Genomic DNA, 18577 nt, shown 5'->3' with positions numbered 1-18577 from the left:
GAAACCCACAGATAGTTCCATGTGAAAATAAAGTAATTTGTTTTAAGCTAGTTTATCAGCTTACATGTTTTTGGCTGTTCAGATGTAGAAGAGGCAAATGAGTCAGAGAAAGTGTAGTTGGCGTCGGCAAAGTATCCAGAAGCAGTTTGTGCAAAAGCTGGAGCTGTATTTGTAGGAGGAGAACTGGTATGTGTCTCCGGTGGTGGTTCATATAAATGAGGCCATCAGTCTGTTTTGAAGTTGTATCGAATTGATCAGTACTTTCAGTATTGTTTATTGTAACAGATGTTAGTAGAACTAATGCAAGATCATTTTCCACCCTCCCCAAGCTCGGAGAGGTGTCAACATTGCTGCTCAGAACTTGTAGAGGAACTTCTTGACCAGTAGTGAGAGGGATTCAGGAACTACTGGCTGCTCTTCTTGGTCTGCTGTGCAGGATCGGCCACATGGTGTGACTTGACATTGTCGACAGATACAAAGCGATTTACTTTAGCACCAGCCAACGGTGGTAGAATGACAGTTCTGGTACCGTGTATTCCCAAGACTAGGACCGGTGCACAATAAGAAGGTCCAAGCCTCTTTTCCACAGCAACATTTTCACATACTAGATCCCCAACTTTAGGAATCTAGCCGGTAGGTGTTCTCTGTACATCCTTAATTCCTGTGGAGACAGCACTGGCAGAAGCGTTGTTTTCATGGAACTGTTGTAATTCCTGCAAGACAGTGACATGTTCATTTATGTTAAAAGATGTTTCTTCCACCTCCACGCCAGGACCATCAAGATCTGAAACATACATTGGAGTTCCGAACAGACACTCGTATGAAGTATGACTCCCCAGGGACCTTCTAGGCAGATTGTTAAATGCTCTCTTGACTCCATACAGGTGATTAAGCCAACTACGATCTGTTCCTAAGACTCTGGCTGTTAAGGACTGCTTTAAATCACTGTTTTGTCGCTCCACGACACAATTTCCCTCAGGATGAAATGAAGACAAGTAATGCAGTTGGACTCCAAATGAAGCCATGGTGTCCCTAAATGCCCTTGAGGCAAAAGCAGGGCCCTCTTCCAAGTGGAAAGCCGCAACTGCAAATGTACAGATAAAGACTCGCAAATCTTTAATTACAGTTTGAGCACCAGCCGAGCATTGTGGCCACACCCATAGAACTCAGGAGCAAGTGTCAACAGTGACTAAGACGTATTTGTATGCACTGTCTGGTGTTAGAGGACCACAATGGTCCAAGTACACACATTGTAATGATTTGTTTAAATTAAGAGGGGAGTCTGCATGGGCATTTGACGGTGGAACCCTTGATTTGTTGGCAGATGTCACAACAAAGGACATACTGTTTGGCCTGTTTGTATAGACCAGGCCACCAATAACGTGCTTACAATAATGATATTGCCGCCACCACACCATCATGGGCAGATGCTACCCCCTCATGTGCTGCTTTAATCAACTCTGAGCTTATGTCTTTGTTGGCAACTACTTGAACCCCCATGCCTGGTATTTTTACTTTGCTGTCAAGGCAGCCTCCCATCCGGTAGGAATATTTAGCAGGAAATGATTTTGGATAGGGCATGCCTTCAGCCGTGGCTTTCACAGCAGCCCATATCTCATTGTCTGGTTTTGTTCCAGAACGGGTTACTGCAGCAACAGCAGCCATAGCTACAGCTGATTTGGCGTCTTCATCAGCCAGTGTATTTCCAGCAACATGTATTCGAACATGCTGGTGTCCAAGTACATGTACAACATGGACATTTGGTAGCATTTCCTTTAGATCTGCTACTTTTCCCCCACAGAAGTCTGTGTTTAATGGTGTTGCCTTTGGAATCACTGAACCCATTCTGGCAGCAGTAATGTATTCATTGAAGGACTAGACACAGTAATATGAATCACAGACGATCAGTGTTAGCTGTGCAGGATCCGTGTGTTCCAGTGCCATCACCAGAGCATTTAGCTCTGCTAGTTGTGCTGTGCAATCCCCTAGGGTTTGCGTGTATGTATGCTGGGGACAAAATTTATTACCCTCCAAATAGCTACTGACGACAGCGCAAGCAGCGGAGTATTGATGTTTTGTGCCAATTGCAGTTTGTGCTGAGCCATCGGTACACATGACTCTTTGATATTGATCAATAGGCAATGAATTTGCTGGAAGTGGGTATTCTAGTTCATATTGCAAAAATGTTTGAGTTTGTAATTTTGGGTCAAAAATGTAGTCTACACCAGTGGCTGTCAAAGACGTTGCCCACTGACTCCACTGCGGATGTAATGCTTTAGCTTTAGGAACACTGACTTTGGTAACAGCCTCAAGGGCTGGGATTGGAGAGACAATAGTAATGTATTTGCCTTGCGCTAGTGGTCTTTCCTTAATGACGGCCATCTGAACAGTTGTGAGTGGGAGCAAAGCGTTGTTCTGCTGCTGAATACAAATGTGATCTGTATGCAATCAGGACTGTCTCACCCTCAGTGAAAGTTACGTAGGTGAAACCATTGGCACTAGCAATTACTTTGATGACCAGATGTTTTTTATAGTCCCTTGTGTGTAGGTATTGTGCTGCAAGCATGTCTGCTTGTAAAGCTCTGAGAATGTGTGTGTGTTCGACTATCCAAAATGTACTTGAAAAGTCAGGATGTATTAGGTCATATAAGGTTTTATGCACAATGCATATTCTGGAATATAGGTTCTGCCAAAATTTAGAAAACCCAATAGGGACTGGACTTTTAAAATTCTATATGGAGGTTGTAACTGTGTGCATTTTTCCAAGACTTGTGGAGCTAGGGTCTTTCCTTCACTTGATAGCACATATCCCAGAAACAGGACTCTGAGGAAGGCTATTTTTGTTTTTTTTTATTGAATTTGTAGCGGAACTCTGCAACTCCCACTACAATGCAGGCTACCCATCTTAAATGTTAAATGTTGCAGTAATTCATTATCCGTGAGGTAGATATCATCTACATAGGACAATGCTTCCAGGCCAATGTTGTGCAATATTGAAGTCATACGAGCTGCAAACAGTCCTGGACTGTTCTAGTACCCCTGAGGTAAACAACAAAAAACTTTCTGGGAGCCTAGTGAGCTGAAATTTGTTAAGTCTCTACTCTCAGGTGCTATATTTTGGCAGAAGAAACCACTGGAACTTTCCAGTGTGGTTTTGTATTTTTTACGCACTATGTTGTTCATGAGTGTTCTGCTATGTCAGTTTTATATTTTACGTGTGTGTGTGTTTGACTGTTTAAATGTCTGTAGTCTAAGACTATTCTGTACGAATGGTCCGGTTTAGCTACTGGGAATAAGGGATTATTCATTGGTGAGACACAGGGTTCGATTAAGCCCTAGTACTCCAGTTGTGTGAGGATTTCCCTCACAGCTGCTTTAGCATTGTGTTGTATTGGATACTGGGGTTGTGTTCGAGGTTGATTTTTAATAGGGGTTACATAATAGGGGAAACCTTTATCCCATCCTTAGTGGTTGCGATATAACGCGGGTGCCAGCGCCAATGCCCAATCGATGGTCTGTTAGCTCCTTGGGAACAAGGGGTGAGAAAGAAGGTTTGATAACATCTTCCCCATATGAGCAAGTACAGACAAATTCAGGTGGCAATTAGTTTCAGCCAGTAGAATATCATATATGTTTATGACGCAGTACCAAAAGATTGCATTGATTGTGCCTTCAATGTCTCCTTCTAGCTGTAATGTTACTTTGTACACCCTATCAGGTGTGGAGACACGCATGTCAAGAGTTTCTACTTGTAGGAAGTCATTGATTGCTTTCACCTCCAGATGCTCTAGAAGATTCCTGTGAACTTTTGTGACCTCTGCCGTGCTGTCTAATAACGCTAATGCCCACTTCTTGTTCTTCAATAGAGCCCTCTTCTTGAGTGGCATGTCGAACTGCAACTGCTGCCAGTTTTTTCCTTTTGAATTAGGGTTTTTGTTGGGGAAATTTCTCTTTTTTTTTTAACAGAAACTTCTGTTGAGCGTTGTGATTCCTTTCTCAGTTTCACATACTCAGTTGTTCGCTCTGACCGCCCACCTCTCTCACTGCGTTTTTCCATTGAGTCCTGAAAGGAATGAGATTGGCGTGTATCAGTATATTGATATCTGTCAGGCATTTTTACATTATATCTATTTCTGAGATTATATCTATTTTGTGGGGTCTCTGTATGTGGAGATTCTCCCCTTTCTTCTTTAGATGTTTGTTGTTTTTTGTCTCAGGGTTTCTTAGTACCCTCAGGAGCTTGCTTGGTAGAACATTTACTAGATTTACCCTGTAACTGTGGTTTTGTGGGTCTGGCCCCCAGACTACCTTGACCAATGCTAAAGTAGGTCTCTGCGATAATCTTTGGCAGCTCACGTTCTTGATCCTGTGGAAGAACGTCCCAGAGCTGCATGCGACCGCTTCCCCTTTAAGGTTACTTAATATAATTGAGGATACTGTGGCAAAATTGCCCATCAGTTGCATCCCCAAATCCAGGGCCGGGGCAGCCCCGTATTCATCTTGAATTTGTTTCAACACTTCTGGTAAATTGGCAAGTGTTGGTGCACCGTGTGCGGTAGTATAGAGCGTGACAAATACCGTGCCCCAAGTATTACAGCTATCTATTGTGGGGACCATCCCAAATGGCAAGCACATAGTTAATATTCTGTGTTTATCCTGAGGTCCCCTATGGGAAAATACTGCTTCCAGTGCATGTATTTTTTGAGCTAACCAAATCAGAATTTCTTCTCATTTGGCGGGTACTTTACCCATGATCGAATGTACAGTTGCAGGATTAATACCTGGTGTTACTGCATGTGGTTGCGCTGGAGCAGCACGTGCTGGGTTAGTGTTTAATGTTTGCATTACAAACTGTACTAATCGTCTATATATTGCTGTCAGGTCAGCATATAAGTGGCAGTCTTCAGCTGCAGTTAAGTTTGCCGCAGCAGAATGAGGTGTATAGGTGGGCAATAAAGGCCAGGTAGGACCATCATTATTTAGAGGACCTAACATAACGTGTAAAATAGTGTGGGGTAATGCGCCATCAAGCCAATTATTTTGTTCTTGATAATATAGAGGTATTTCTAGATATGCCTATGCTCTGTATTGTGCAGGTGTGTTTACAGGTGTATAGTGATGAAATGTATTTGTGTTCCAATCAGCTGCAGGAAATATGACCAAAGAATAAAAACATTCTGTTCTGTAGGCTGGGTGAGCTTCAACAACAAATGTGACTGGATCCCCTGGGCAGTTAGGCCATGTGCCAGTAAATGTGTAGTAAGGAGTGGTCGCATATTGACTGCAATTGCTACCTGTTGTGGATTCGACATAACAAATGGTAATCTCTGTTCAGAGATAAACGCACAAATGAGGATTATTCTTTTAGAGTTCAAGCTTGAACAACCTACAGCGTTTGTTAGGCACTCCCTACTTAGCTGAGGAGGAAAATCCTCAATACCGCGGACGTCTCCGTATATAGTACCGAGGTGTCTTTGTATGTAGTGAGACACTCAGGAGGACCCGAAAAATTAGAGCCTGACCAAACGTTGGAGTCACCATGTCACATAGGCTCTCTTTATTCTAATGAGACTACTGGACTTGAGCGGCAGACTCATATGCGGTGTGGAGGACTGAGTCTAAACCACTACAGGTGACACCTGTTAGCCAAGTCTGGGTTTTGCTCCGGCTAACTAGAAGTGCCTCATCTATACCCTAGAGTAGGGATGGTTGGACAGCTGAGCGCATGACACAATTGACTCCTCAGGGAAATCGTGGTCACTCAGATCGCATCCGTTTCTCTCAGTTACATTAGTCTCACATATAGAAGGGCATTCAGAGGCAGTATAGGTTTCAATAAAATATTAATGAAGTAACTGCATCTTCTATAATAAAGCATGTACTGCAATAACCGGGACGATGAAGCATAACAAGATTAAAATTGTGACAAGGAGAGCGAATCATAAAAATAATGCTACCATATTGGCACTAGAGTCACTACTATAATTTCTACCTAGGCTATATTAGAGCACAGCATGTGTAGGAGGCTGGCCTGGCTTATAGTGGGTACCTGATGGAACTTACACCTTGTGCCAGGTCCAGTTATCCCTTATTAGTAGATTAGTAGTGTTCTAGCAGCTTAGGCTGAAATAGGTAGGTATAGCAGAGCCGCTTAGGCTGAACTAGGAGACATGCAAAGCTCCTACTATACCACTTATATCATATAGCACTATATCATAAGAAACACAATACTCGGAGTTACTAAAAATAAAGGTACTTTATTTTAGTGTCAATCTGCCAAAAATATCTCAGAGGATATACTCCCTTAGGAGGTAAGTAAAATACACAAAATATACACACAAACCAAAATCAGGTAAGTAAACAGTTAGAAAAGTAGTGTAAACACTGTAGAATACAATAGAATGCAATAGGCCTAGGGGCAGCACAAACCATATACTCCAAAAGTGGAATGCGAACCACAAATGAACCCCAGGCCTAGTGTAGTTTGTAGAGGGTCACTGGGAGTGTAAGAAAACAGTAAGGGTGCCCAAGATACCCCACCCCAAGACCCGGAAAAGTAGGAGTAATGTAGTGGATTCTGCAAGAACCACAACTGCCAGCAAAACACTGAAGACAGATTCCTGGACCTGAGGACCTGCAAAGGAAGGGATGAAGGTGCAAAAGGGCTGTCTCCGGGTGGAAGAAGCCAAAGATTCTGCAACAATGGAAGGTGCCAGGAACTTCTCCTTTGGTCAAAAAATGTCCCACGGCATGCTGGAGGATGCAGGAGTGTTTCCACGCAGAAATACTGCAAACAAGCCTTGCTAGCTGTAAGAGTCGCAGTTAAGGATTTTTGATGCTGCTGGGTCCCAGGAGGGACCAGGATATCGCCCCTTGGAGGTAGAGACAGAGGGGGTGCTCTGCAATAGAGAGAGCCCCCGCAGAAGCAGGCAGCACCCGCAGAAGTACCGGAACAGGCACTTAGAATGTCTGAGGACAACAGTCGACTCAGAGTCACAAAGGAGGGTCCCACGACATCGGAGTCCAACTCAGCGAGTTGGGCAATGCAGGACGGAGTGCTGGGGAACCAGGCTAGGCTGTGCACAAAGGAAGTCTTGGAAAAGTGCACAGAAGCCTGAGCAGCTGCAGACCACGCAGTACACAGGATTACTGCCTGGCGTGGGGCGGCAAGGACTTACCTCCACCAAATTTGGACAGAAGGGCCACTGGACAGTGAGAGACACTTATAACCAGCTCCTGTGTCCCAGGGACCACGCTCGTCGGGATGAGAGGGGACCCAAAGGACCGGTGATGCAGAAGTTTGGTGCTTGCGTTAGCAGGGGGAAGATTCCGTCGACCCACAGGAGATTTCTTCTTGGCTTCCAGTGCAGGATGAAGGCGGAAAGCACTCAGAGCATGCACCACCAGGAAACAGTCGAGAAAGCCAGCAGGATGAGGCGCTACAATGTTGATGGTAGTCGTCTTGCTACTTTGTTGCGGTTTTGCAGGCATCCTGGAGCAGTCAGCAGGATTGGCTACTGAGAAAGGTAAGCACCTACCAGGAGGGGTCTCTGACGTCACCTGCTGGCACTGGCCACTCAGAGTTGTCCATTGTCCCCCAACACCTCTGTATCCAAGATGGCAGAGGTCTGGGACACACTGGAGGAGCTCTGGGCACCTCCCCTGGGAGGTGCGGGTCAGGGGAGTGGTCACTCACCTTTCCTTTGTCCAGTTTCACGCCAGATCAGGGCTGGGGGATCCCTGAACTGGTGTAGACTGGCTTATGCAGAGAGGGCATCATCTGTGCCCATCAAAGCATTTCCAGAGGCTGGGGGAGGCTACTTCTCCCCAGCCCTTCACACCTATTTTCAAAGGGAGAGAGTGTAACACCCTCTCTCAGAGGAAATTCTTTGTTCTGCCTTCCTGGGACCAGGCTGCCCAGGCCCCAGGGGTGCAGAAACCTGTCTGGGGGGTTGACAGCAGCAGCAGCTGCAGTGGAGACCCCGGAAAGCAAGTTTGGCAGTACCCGGGCTCTATGCTGGAGCCACGGGGATGTATGGAATTGTCCCCCAAATACCAAAATGGTATTGGGGGACAATTCCATGATCCTAGACATGTTATATGGCCATGTTCAGAGTTACCGTTGTGACTCTACATATAGGTATTCACCTATATGTAGTGCACAAGTGTAATGGTGTCCCCGCACTCACAAAGTCTGGGGAAATTGCCCTGAACAATGTGGGGGCACCTTGGCTAGTGCCAGGGTACCCTCACACTAAGTAACTTTGCACCTAACCTTCACTAGGTGAGGGTTAGACATGTAGGTGACTTATAAGTTACTTATGTGCAGTGTAAAATGGCTGTGAAATAATGTGGACGTTATTTCACTCAGGCTGCAGTGGCAGTCCTGTGTAAGAATTGTTTGAGCTCCCTATGGGTGGCGAAAGAAATGCTGCAGCCCATAGGGATCTCCTGGAACCCCAATACCCAGGGTACATAGATACCATATACTAGGGAATTATAAGGGTATTCCAGTGTGTCAATCAGAATTGGTAAAATGAGTCACTAGCCTGAAGTTACAATTTTAAAAGCAGAGAGAGCATAAACACTGAGGTTCTGGTTAGAAGAGCCTCAGTGATACAGTGAGGCACCACACAGGGAAAACATACAGGGCACACTTTATGAGCACTGGGTTCCTGGCTATCAGGATACCAGTGACACAGGCAAAAACAAACATACATACAGTAAAATCAGGGTTACATGCCAGGCAAGATGGTACTTTCCTACAGGGAGATGCAGAGAAACTCTGGTGAGGTCTTGCATTCATTATCTGAAGAGAATCCCACAGGAGAGACCCTAAATAGAACTCAGAGAAAGATTGGCCACCTAACCAGGTAAGCACCTATCAGGAGGGGTCTCTAATGTCACCTGCTGGCACTGGCAACTCAGATGCCTCCCTTGTGCCCTCACACCTCTGCATTCAAGATGGCGGAGTTCTGGACACACTGGAGGAGCTCTGGGCACTACCCCTGGTGTGGTGGTGGACAGGGCAGTGGTCACTCCCCTTTCCTTTGTCCAATTTCACACCAGAGCAGGGGTTTGGGGTCCCCGAACCGTTGTAGACTGGTTTATGCAGGAGGGCACCATCTGTGCCCTTCAAAGCATTCCTAGAGGCCAGGAGAGGCTACTCCTCTCAGGCTCTTAACACCTATTTTCAAAGGGAGAGGGTGTAACACCCTCTCTCAGAGGAAATCCTTTGTTCCGCCTTCCTGGGACTGGGCTGCCCAGACCCCAGGAGGGCAGAAGCCTGTCTGTGGGTTGGCAGCAGCGGTAGCTGCAGTGAAAACCCCAGAGAGCTAGTTTGGCAGTACCTGGGGTCCATGCTGGAGCCCCGGGGATGCATGGGATTGGCACCCCAATACTAGATTTGGCATGGGGGGACAATTCCATGATCTTAGACATGTTACATGGTCATTTTCGGAGTTATTATTGTGAAGCTACATATTGGTATTGACCTATATAGTGCACGCTTGTAATGGTGTCCCGCACTCACAAGGTCTCGGGAAATTGCCCTGAGCAATGTGAGGGCACCTTGGCTCGTGCCAGGGTGCCCTCACACTTAGTACCTTTGCACCTACCCTTCACTAAGTGAGGGTTAGACATATAAGTGACTTATAAGTTACTTAAGTGTAGTGTAAAATGGCTGTGAAATAACGTGGACATTATTTCACTCAGGTTGCAGTGGCAGTCCTGTGTAAGAATTGTCTGAGCTCCCTATGGGTGGCAAAAGAAATGCTGCAGCCCATAGCGATCTCCTGGAACCCCAATACCATGGGTACCTAGGTACCATATACTAGGGAGTTATAAGGGTGTTCCAGTGTGCCAATCAGAATTGGTAAAAATGGTCACTAGCCTGCAGTGACAATTTTAAAAGCAGAGAGAGCATTAACACTGAGGTTCTGGTTAGCAGAGCCTCAGTGATACAGTTAGGCACAACACAGGGAACACATATAGGCCACAAACTAAGAGCACTGGGGTCCTGACTAGCAGGGTCCCATTGACACAGGCAAAAGCAAACTGACACACAAGTAAAAATGGGGTAACATGCCAGGCAAGATGGTTCTTTCCTACACTTACCCATATTAAGGACAAGCAACCAAGGTGGCAAAGTCAATTCCACCATCAGACACTAAAACAGCCTCTGTGGACTCCCTAACAAGACAAACTCCACCTACATTACCAATATTGAGCCCAGCTACACCCTTTGCTTGGCTTTTTGTGGTATTCTTCCCACCACCACTGCTATTACTAGGCGCACTAGAGGTCGCAGTTGGGGTTGTGGTGGTGGGAGCCTTGGTGTTTTTCTTTCGACAAGTGGAATTACTTGCCCAATGGCCTTTACTTTCACATAAATAACACCATGGCTTCTTTTAATTGTTAGGAGAGGATTTAGACCCAACTCCCGCAGAGGATTTTTGTGGGCCTGATGAAGATTCAGAATGCTTTTTATATTTGTCCCCAGCCTTGTCAGAAGACTTACCATCCTTCTTCTTGCCATCCTTGTCATCACTTGTATGAGCTTTTCTTCTCACTCTTGTTCTGACCCATTTGTCTGCCTTCTTTCCCAGTTCTTGGGGAGAGGTCAGATCTGAGTCTACCAAGTACTGATGCAACAAGTCAGACACACAATTATTCAAAATATGCTCTCTCAAAATAAGATTATATAGGCTTTCATAGTCAGTCACCTTACTGCCATGTAACCATCCCTCCAAGGCCTTCACTGAACAGTCTACAAAGTCTGTCTGGTCTTGAGAGGACTCTTTTCCGTTATCTCTGAAATTTATCCTGTATTGTTCAGTGGTTAAGCCAAATCCATCTAAGAGTGCATCTTTCAAAACTTTGTAGTTGTTGGCATCACTCTCTCTGACAGTAAGGGGCCTAGCCCTACCCTTGCCAGTGAAAGATAGCCACAAGATAGCAGTCCACTGCCTTTTCGGGACCAATTGTACCATACAGGCCCTCTCAGGTGCAGCAAACCACTTGTTTATGTCATCCCCCTCCTTGTAAGGGGGGACAATATTGGGTGTTTCTCTTAAAGGATGACTATCAGGAATACTGGTGCTGCCACCATGGGGAACTAACTCCAACTTCTGTCTCTCCCTCTCTACATCCAGAGGCTCCCTGTCTAAGGCCAACTGCTGCTGTCTCATCTTCAGTCTGGCCTCTTCCAACTCAGCTTTCTGAGTTCCCTGCCTTGGGTGGTATCCTCAGGGTGGGAGGCTTGGGAATTCTCTGACACAAAGGTGATGTGGGAATTGACAGAAGTGGACCTGTCTCTAACTGCCTGAACTCTAGTTACTTGGCCCTTTGGAGTGAATGGTGCCCTACTGGTGTGTGACCTCCCCCCACTACCAGTTTCACTGGATGGCCTGTTGGATGACAGGTCTTTGGAGGAACCGTCCCTAGAGTCCTCAGGGTTCTCCCCTGATTCTACCTGGGTACCCTCTTCCTCTACCTCCTGACCCTGGGATGGGACGGACTGGTTCTGGTTACTTTCTAGGAGAAGGCTAAGGAGAAGATCTTTGGTAGGGTTCTTACCAATACTTAAACATCTTTCTATGCAGAGACCCCTCAAACTTTTAAAGTTTAAATTGACATAAGTGTCTGGATAATGTGGGAGTGGCCTCTACTACAGACATAGTTGCAAGAAAGAGTTTAAGATAGAGAGAAACAAGTTTAGAAACTTTTAAAGAAAAGAGAAACACTTTTCCAAACTTTTTAAAACCTTTTAGAAACTTTGTAGAAAGTTTTTAGAAAGAGACTTAGACTGTTTAGGATAACTGTGTATATTATTAAGTATTTGGAATATGGTTTTCTTATGGAAAGCACCAATGACAAAGTGGTAAAGCAGTTACAAGTACCTATCCCACCGCTGCACCACCAATGTAAGAGGCTGGCCTGGCTTATAGAGGGTACCTGGTGGTACTTACACCTTGTGACAGGTCCAGTTATCCCTTATTAGTAGATTAGTAGTGTTCTAGCAGCTTAGACTGATAGAGGTAGCTCCAGCAGAGCAGCTTAGGCTGAACTAGGAGACATGCAAAGCTCCGACTATACCTCTTATATCATATAGGTACTATATGACTAGAAACACAATACTCAGGGTTACTAAAACTAAATGTGCAGAAGCAGGCAGCACCTGCAGAAGTACCAGAGCAGGCACTTGGAAGTTCTGTGAACTCATAGTCACAACTCAGCGGGTTGAGCACTGCAGGAAGGAGTGCAGGGGACCCAGGCTAGGCTGTGCACGAAGGAATCCTTGGAGAAGTGCACAGAAGCCGGAGCAGCTGCAAATCACGCAATACATAGGTTTGCTGTCTGGCGTGGGGAGGCAAGGACTTACCTCCACCAAATTTGGACAGAAGGGCCACTGGAGTGTGGGAGACACTTGGACCCATCTCCTGTGTTCCAGGGACCACACTCGTCAGAATGAGAGGGGACCCAGAGGATAGGCGATGCAGTCTTTTGGTGCCTGCGTTAGCAGGGGGAAGATTCCGTCGACCCACAAGAGATTTCTTCTTAGCTTCCAGTGCAGGGTGAAGGCAGACAGCCCTCAGAGCATGCACCACCAGGAAACAGTCGAGAAAGCCAGCAGGATGAGGCGCTACAATGTTGCTGGTCGTCGTCTTGCTACTTTGTTGCGGTTTTGCAGGCATCCTGGAGCAGTCAGCAGTCGATCCTTGGCAGAAGTCGAAGAGGGAAGTGCAGAGGAACTCTGGTGAGCTCTTGCATTCATTATCTGAGGAGAAGCCCAGAGGAGAGAGCCTAAATAGCCAGAAAAGGAGGCTTGGCTACCAAGAAAGGAGGTTTGGCTACTAAGAGAGGTAAGAACCTATCAGGAGGGGTCTCTGACGTCACCTGCTGGCACTGGCCACTCGGAGCAGTCCAGTGTGCCCCCAACACCTCTGATTCCAAGATGGCTGAGGTTTGGGACACACTAGAGGAACTCTGGGCACCTCCCCTAGGAGGTACTGGTCAGGGGAGTGGTTACTCCCCTTTCCTTTGTTCAGTTTCACGCCAGAGCAGGGCTGGGGGATCCCTGAACTGGTGTAGACTGGTTTGTGCAGAGATGGGCACCATCTGTGACCATCAAAGCATTTCCAGAGGCTGTGGGAGGCTACTCCTCCCCAGCCCTTCACACCTATTTCCAAAGGGAGAGGGTGTAACACCCTCTCTCAGAGGAAATCCTTTGTTCTGCCTTCCTGGGACTGGGCTGCCCAGACCACAGGAGGGCAGAATCCTGTCTGAGGGGTTGGCAGCAGCAGCTGCAGTGGAAACCCCAGAAAGGCAGTTTGGCAGTACCCGGGTTCTGTGCTAGAGACCCAGGGGATCATGGAATTGACCCCCCAATACCAGAATGGTATTGGGGTGACAATTCCATGATCTTAGACAGGTTACATGGCCATGTTCGGAGTTACCATTGTGACGCTACACATAGGTAGTGACCTATGTGTAGTGCACGCGTGTAATGGTGTCCCCACACTCACAAAGTCCGGGGAATTTGCCCTAAACTATGTGGGGGCATCTTGGCTAGTGCCAGGGTGCCCACACACTAAGTAACTTGGCACCTAACCTTCACCAAGTGAGGGTTAGACATATAGCTGAGTTATAAGTTACTTATGTGCAGTGAAAAATGGCTGTGAAATAACGTGAACGTTATTTCACTCAGGCTGCAGTGGCAGTCCTTTGTACGAATTTTCTGAGCTCCCTATGGATGGCAAAAGAAATGCTGCAGCCCATAGGGATCTCCTGGAACCCCAATATCCTGGGTACCTAAGTACCATATACAAGGGAATTATATGGGTGTACCAGTGTGCCAATGAGAATTGGTAAAATTAGTCATTATCCTGCAGTGACAATTTTAGAAAGCAGAAGAGCATAAACATTGGTTAGAAAAGCATCAGTGATACAGTTAGGCACCACATAGGGAACACATATAGGCCACAAACTTATGAGCACTGGGGGTCCTGGCTAGAAGGATCCCAGTGACACATATCAAACACACTGACAACATAGGGTTTTCACTATGAGCACTGGGCCCTGGCTAGCAAGATCCCAGTGAGACAGTAAAACACCCTGACATATACTCACAAACAGGCCAAATGTAGGGGTAACAAGGCTAGAAAGAGGGTACCTTCCTATGCAAACCCCCCACCCCCCCAACAAAGGACAATAAGGCTAACCTTGGCCAGTTGAGTCTTTATTGTCTAAGCGGTGACAAGTGGAGAGTATCTCTCCAATAGACTGGTTACTCTCTTTATCATGCACTATATGGTTACTTCCCTGTGGGGATGTAAACCACCCTGTTTGAAGTTTTTTAGCTAGCCAACAATGTGAAGTCATATTCTCAGTGTTTCTATTAGTATGTTTAAGTTTAGAGCAGTGGGAATTGTCCACTGGACCTATATCAAGTGATGAGAATGCCAGACAGGGATGCTGTCTCAATAAAGCCATAGCTGGACAAACACTTTGTCCATATGGCTGTAAGAGAGAACAGGGTTGCTGTTTCTCTTGAGTTGGAGCAGGCAGGGATGCTGTCCTATAAGCTCCACACTAGGGCAGGGCTGCTGTCCTAAGTGTTGTGAGACAGTGCAGGGTGGCTGCACTAAAGTTTCTCTGGGAGGGTTGGAGGGATGCTCCATGTTAACTAAAATAGTGCACTTTTTCTCATCAATATTGGTTATCCCACACATAGGTACTTCCACCTCAGGGAGAACAGCTGTGCAAGCTGATGATTCTCTTGGTACAGGTGCCACCCCAGGAGAGGTTTCTCCCACCACAGGAATGGTATCCTGAATGGAAGGGTGGGTAGGGGATACTTTAATGCCTTTTTTACCTGTTGTTGGAGAAGGATCCTGAGTTTTCATGCCTCTTTCTCTCCTTTGCTTTTTCATTTCAGCTGAAATGAGAGGTAGCAATTCCTCAGGAATACCCAGCATGGCTGCATGGGTATTAAACTCTACCTCAGACCACCAGGTGTGACAGAAACTGTCTTGGGACTGACTACCCCAGTTTCTATGATGGACCCATAAGTGAACCCTACTACACCCTTATTTTGACTATTGCCAGCAGTCCCACCACTATTACCAGTACTGCTAGAGACACTAGAGTTTGATGTATTAGTGGTGGTAGGCTCAGGGGGTTTACCTGGGCAGGACGTGTCCCCTGGCCTATGGCCTTTATTTTTATACACATAGCACCAAGGCTTTTTAATGTGTGTGGGTTGTGAAGAAGAGAAAGAAGATGATTTATCCCCACCCCTGAAGAGTGCTTAGGATTTGAAGAAGGATCCTTAGTTTTACCTTTATCCCCATGCTTATCCTGAGATTTCTCACCATCTTTCTTCTTGCCATCCTTGTCACCTCCTGTATGAACTTTTCTGTTCACTCTTGTTCTGACCAATTTGTCTGCCTTCTTTCCCAATTCTTGGGGAGAGGTCAGATCTGAGTCTACCAAGTACTGGTGCAACAAATCAGACACACAATTATTAAGAATATGCTCTCTGAGAATAAGATTATACAGGCTTTCATAGTCAGAAACTTTACTGCCATGTAACCAACCTTCCAAGGCCTTCACTGAACAGTCCACAAAATCTTTACGGTCTTGAGAGGTCTCTTTTCTGGTGTCTCTGAACTTAATCCTGTCTTGTTCAGTGGTTAAGCCAAATCCATCCAAGAGTGCATCTTTCAAAACTCTGTAATTATTGGCATCACTTTCTCTGACAGTAAGGAGCCTATCCCTACCCTTTCCAGTGAAAGATAGCCACAAGATAGCAGCCCACTGCCTTTGAGGGACCAACTGTACCATACACGCCCTCTCAAGTGTAGCAAACCACTTGTTAATGTCATCCCCCTGCTTGTAAGGGGGGACTATCTTATGCAGATTCCTGGAAGCTTGCTCTCTAACAGGATTGCTATCAGAAATACTGCTGCTGCCACCATGGGGAACTAACCCCAATATCTGTCTTTCCCTCTCTATGTCTAGGGATTCCCTGTCTAAGGCCAGCTGCTGCTGTTTCAGCTTCAGTCTGGTCTCTTCTACCAACAGCTTTCTGAGTTCCCTTTCCATTAAGTCATCCTCAGGGTGGGAGACTTGGGAATGTTTGGACACAGAGGAGATTTGGGAATTGGCAGAGAGAGACCTGTCCCTAACTGACTGGATCCTAGTAACCTGGCCTTTAGGAGTGAAAGATGCCCTACTAATGTGTGACCCTCTAACACTACCAGTGTCACTAGGTGGCCTGATAGGGGGCAGGACTTTGTAAGAACCCTCCCCAGCATCTTCAGGGAACTCCTCTGAGTCTGACTGGGAAGCCTCCCCTTTTTCTACCCTCTCCTGTGATGGGCCAGACGGATTCTGGTCATCCTGTAAGAGCAGGTTAAAGAGAAACTCTTATGTTGGATTCTCACCTATGCTTAAACCTCTATCCTGGCAGACACCCCTCAAACTCTTGTAGTTTAAACTTTCATAAGTTGCCTGAACAACTTTGGAAGTATCCTCTACTGAAGACATGATAGAAAAAGGTTTAAGACAGAGAGAGAGATAAAGTCTTTGAACTTTTGAAAGTACAGAGAAAAAACTTTTTCAAACTTTTGGAAAACTTTTAAAAGTTTTCAGAACTTTTCAGAAACTTAATAGAAAGTTTTAGAATAGAAAAGTAAACTGTTTTGGTTAAATGTACATATACTGAACTATTTGGGATAAGATTTTCTTATGACAAGCACCACATGACAAAGTGGTGAAGCAGTTACAAGTACTTATCCCACCGCTGCACCACCAATGTAGGAGGCTGGCCTGGCTTATAGTGGGCACCTTGTGGTACTTACACCATGTGCCAGGTCCAGCTGCCTTCACCCTGCACTGGAAGCCAATAAGAAATCTCCTGTGGGTTGACTGAATTATTGTCACTAAAATAAAGTGCCTTTATTTTTAGTAACTTTGAGTATTGTTTTTTTTTCTGATATAGTACCTATATGATATAAGTGGCATAGTAGGAGTTTTGCATGTTTCCTAGTTCAGCCTATACTGCTCTGCTGTAGCTACCTCTATCAGCCTAAGCTGCTAGAACCCTTCTAATCTACTAATAAGGGATAACTGGACCTGGCACAAGGTGTAAGAACTGTCGGGTACCTACTATAAGCCAGACCAGCCTCCTACAGTGAGGTCCTGATTCTCCTGCCTGTTGGGGTGAATAAGCATGGTGGAGGTGATGGTGTTGTTGGTTGCCCCAGATGCACATCACTCACAATAGCAAGCGCAGAGACACCTGGGCTGTGATCTATAAGACATATATGTCAAAATAGCTTGCAAATACATGTAATTGCTTTAGGCACTACAATGTTGTGACATTGCTACATGTGTGTATGTGTTATTCAAGATGTGTCTCCAATAACTATCAGCACTCAGTACTGCATGCTGATGGAGTGCACTAAAGGTCACAAAATGCATTGGCTGGGTGGGCCAAACACCTCAATTGGGTATTTCACACTGTGATGTATGTGATGTGGTTTGCCTAACAGCATGACATGGATGTAACATGAAGTTATATGACATAACATGGCTGGTTTCTACAGGTAATGAGGTGCCAATGCCTCCAACACCACTGACACTTATTGGTTCAACGGTGTCCTCATTCAGGTGCTCCATTTTAGTCAGGGGGGATTGGGAAGATGGTCCTCCTCCTGACCCATGCCCCTCAGCCATCCTGCTGGCCAGCTTAACTTTACCTTCTCCTGTATCTTTAATTTTTGATGTTTCTGGGCCTCAGGAACAGAAAAAGAGGCCATGCCAAACAGCTTGTCCATATTTGCCATGCATTCCTCAGTGAGGACCTTGAGCTGTGTCTCTGAAATCTTTTGTTTTCTTTTCCTGCTGCCTCCAGCTTCTCTGTTCTACTCTACATCAATGGTGTGGTGTGTTTTGGGTTCCTTGTACCTGCTGCAGTGTATCTGGGCCTCTTCCTGCTTCTAGTAGGTGTGTCAGGCTTCTGGGTGGTGACTGCACCCTGTAATTCACTTCAACTTGAGTTGTGACTTCATCAAAAAGCTTTCAGGTGCATATTGGGTTTAATTTCTAAAATTGCGATTTCTTATTAGGAAATTAAAATTTTGCGATTTCTTAAATACCGATATCCTAATTGTGATTTCTACTCTGTAGAAATCACTATTAGGAAATCGCAAGCTTCATACATTTAAATTTGCAACTCACAAATAGTGATTTCTATTGAGTCCCTATTCGCAAATTTAGGATTTTGTACATCTGGGCCTATATGTTTTTTGCTAAACACTCTTTAATACTCATGTTAGTTAGATTAAAAAACTTGTATTTACAAGGGGATGTGTCCAGTGTGAATGTCCATAATATATATTTTTTAATGTTTGCCGGAACCTTTATACTAGGTTTGAGGTGCTGCAGTACCTCATGATTCCAAGAAAGCGTCTAATAGGCTAGATGCATTTGGTTGAGGAGCACTTCAAGCCATCGTCCTAATGCTCAGCATGCCACCTCAGTTGAGACCCAGCTCCACGCAAAATAATCT

The sequence above is a fragment of the Pleurodeles waltl genome, chromosome 5, assembly GCF_031143425.1.
Source record: "Pleurodeles waltl isolate 20211129_DDA chromosome 5, aPleWal1.hap1.20221129, whole genome shotgun sequence".
NCBI lineage: Eukaryota > Metazoa > Chordata > Amphibia > Caudata > Salamandridae > Pleurodeles > Pleurodeles waltl.
This window is presented reverse-complemented; position numbering follows the sequence as displayed.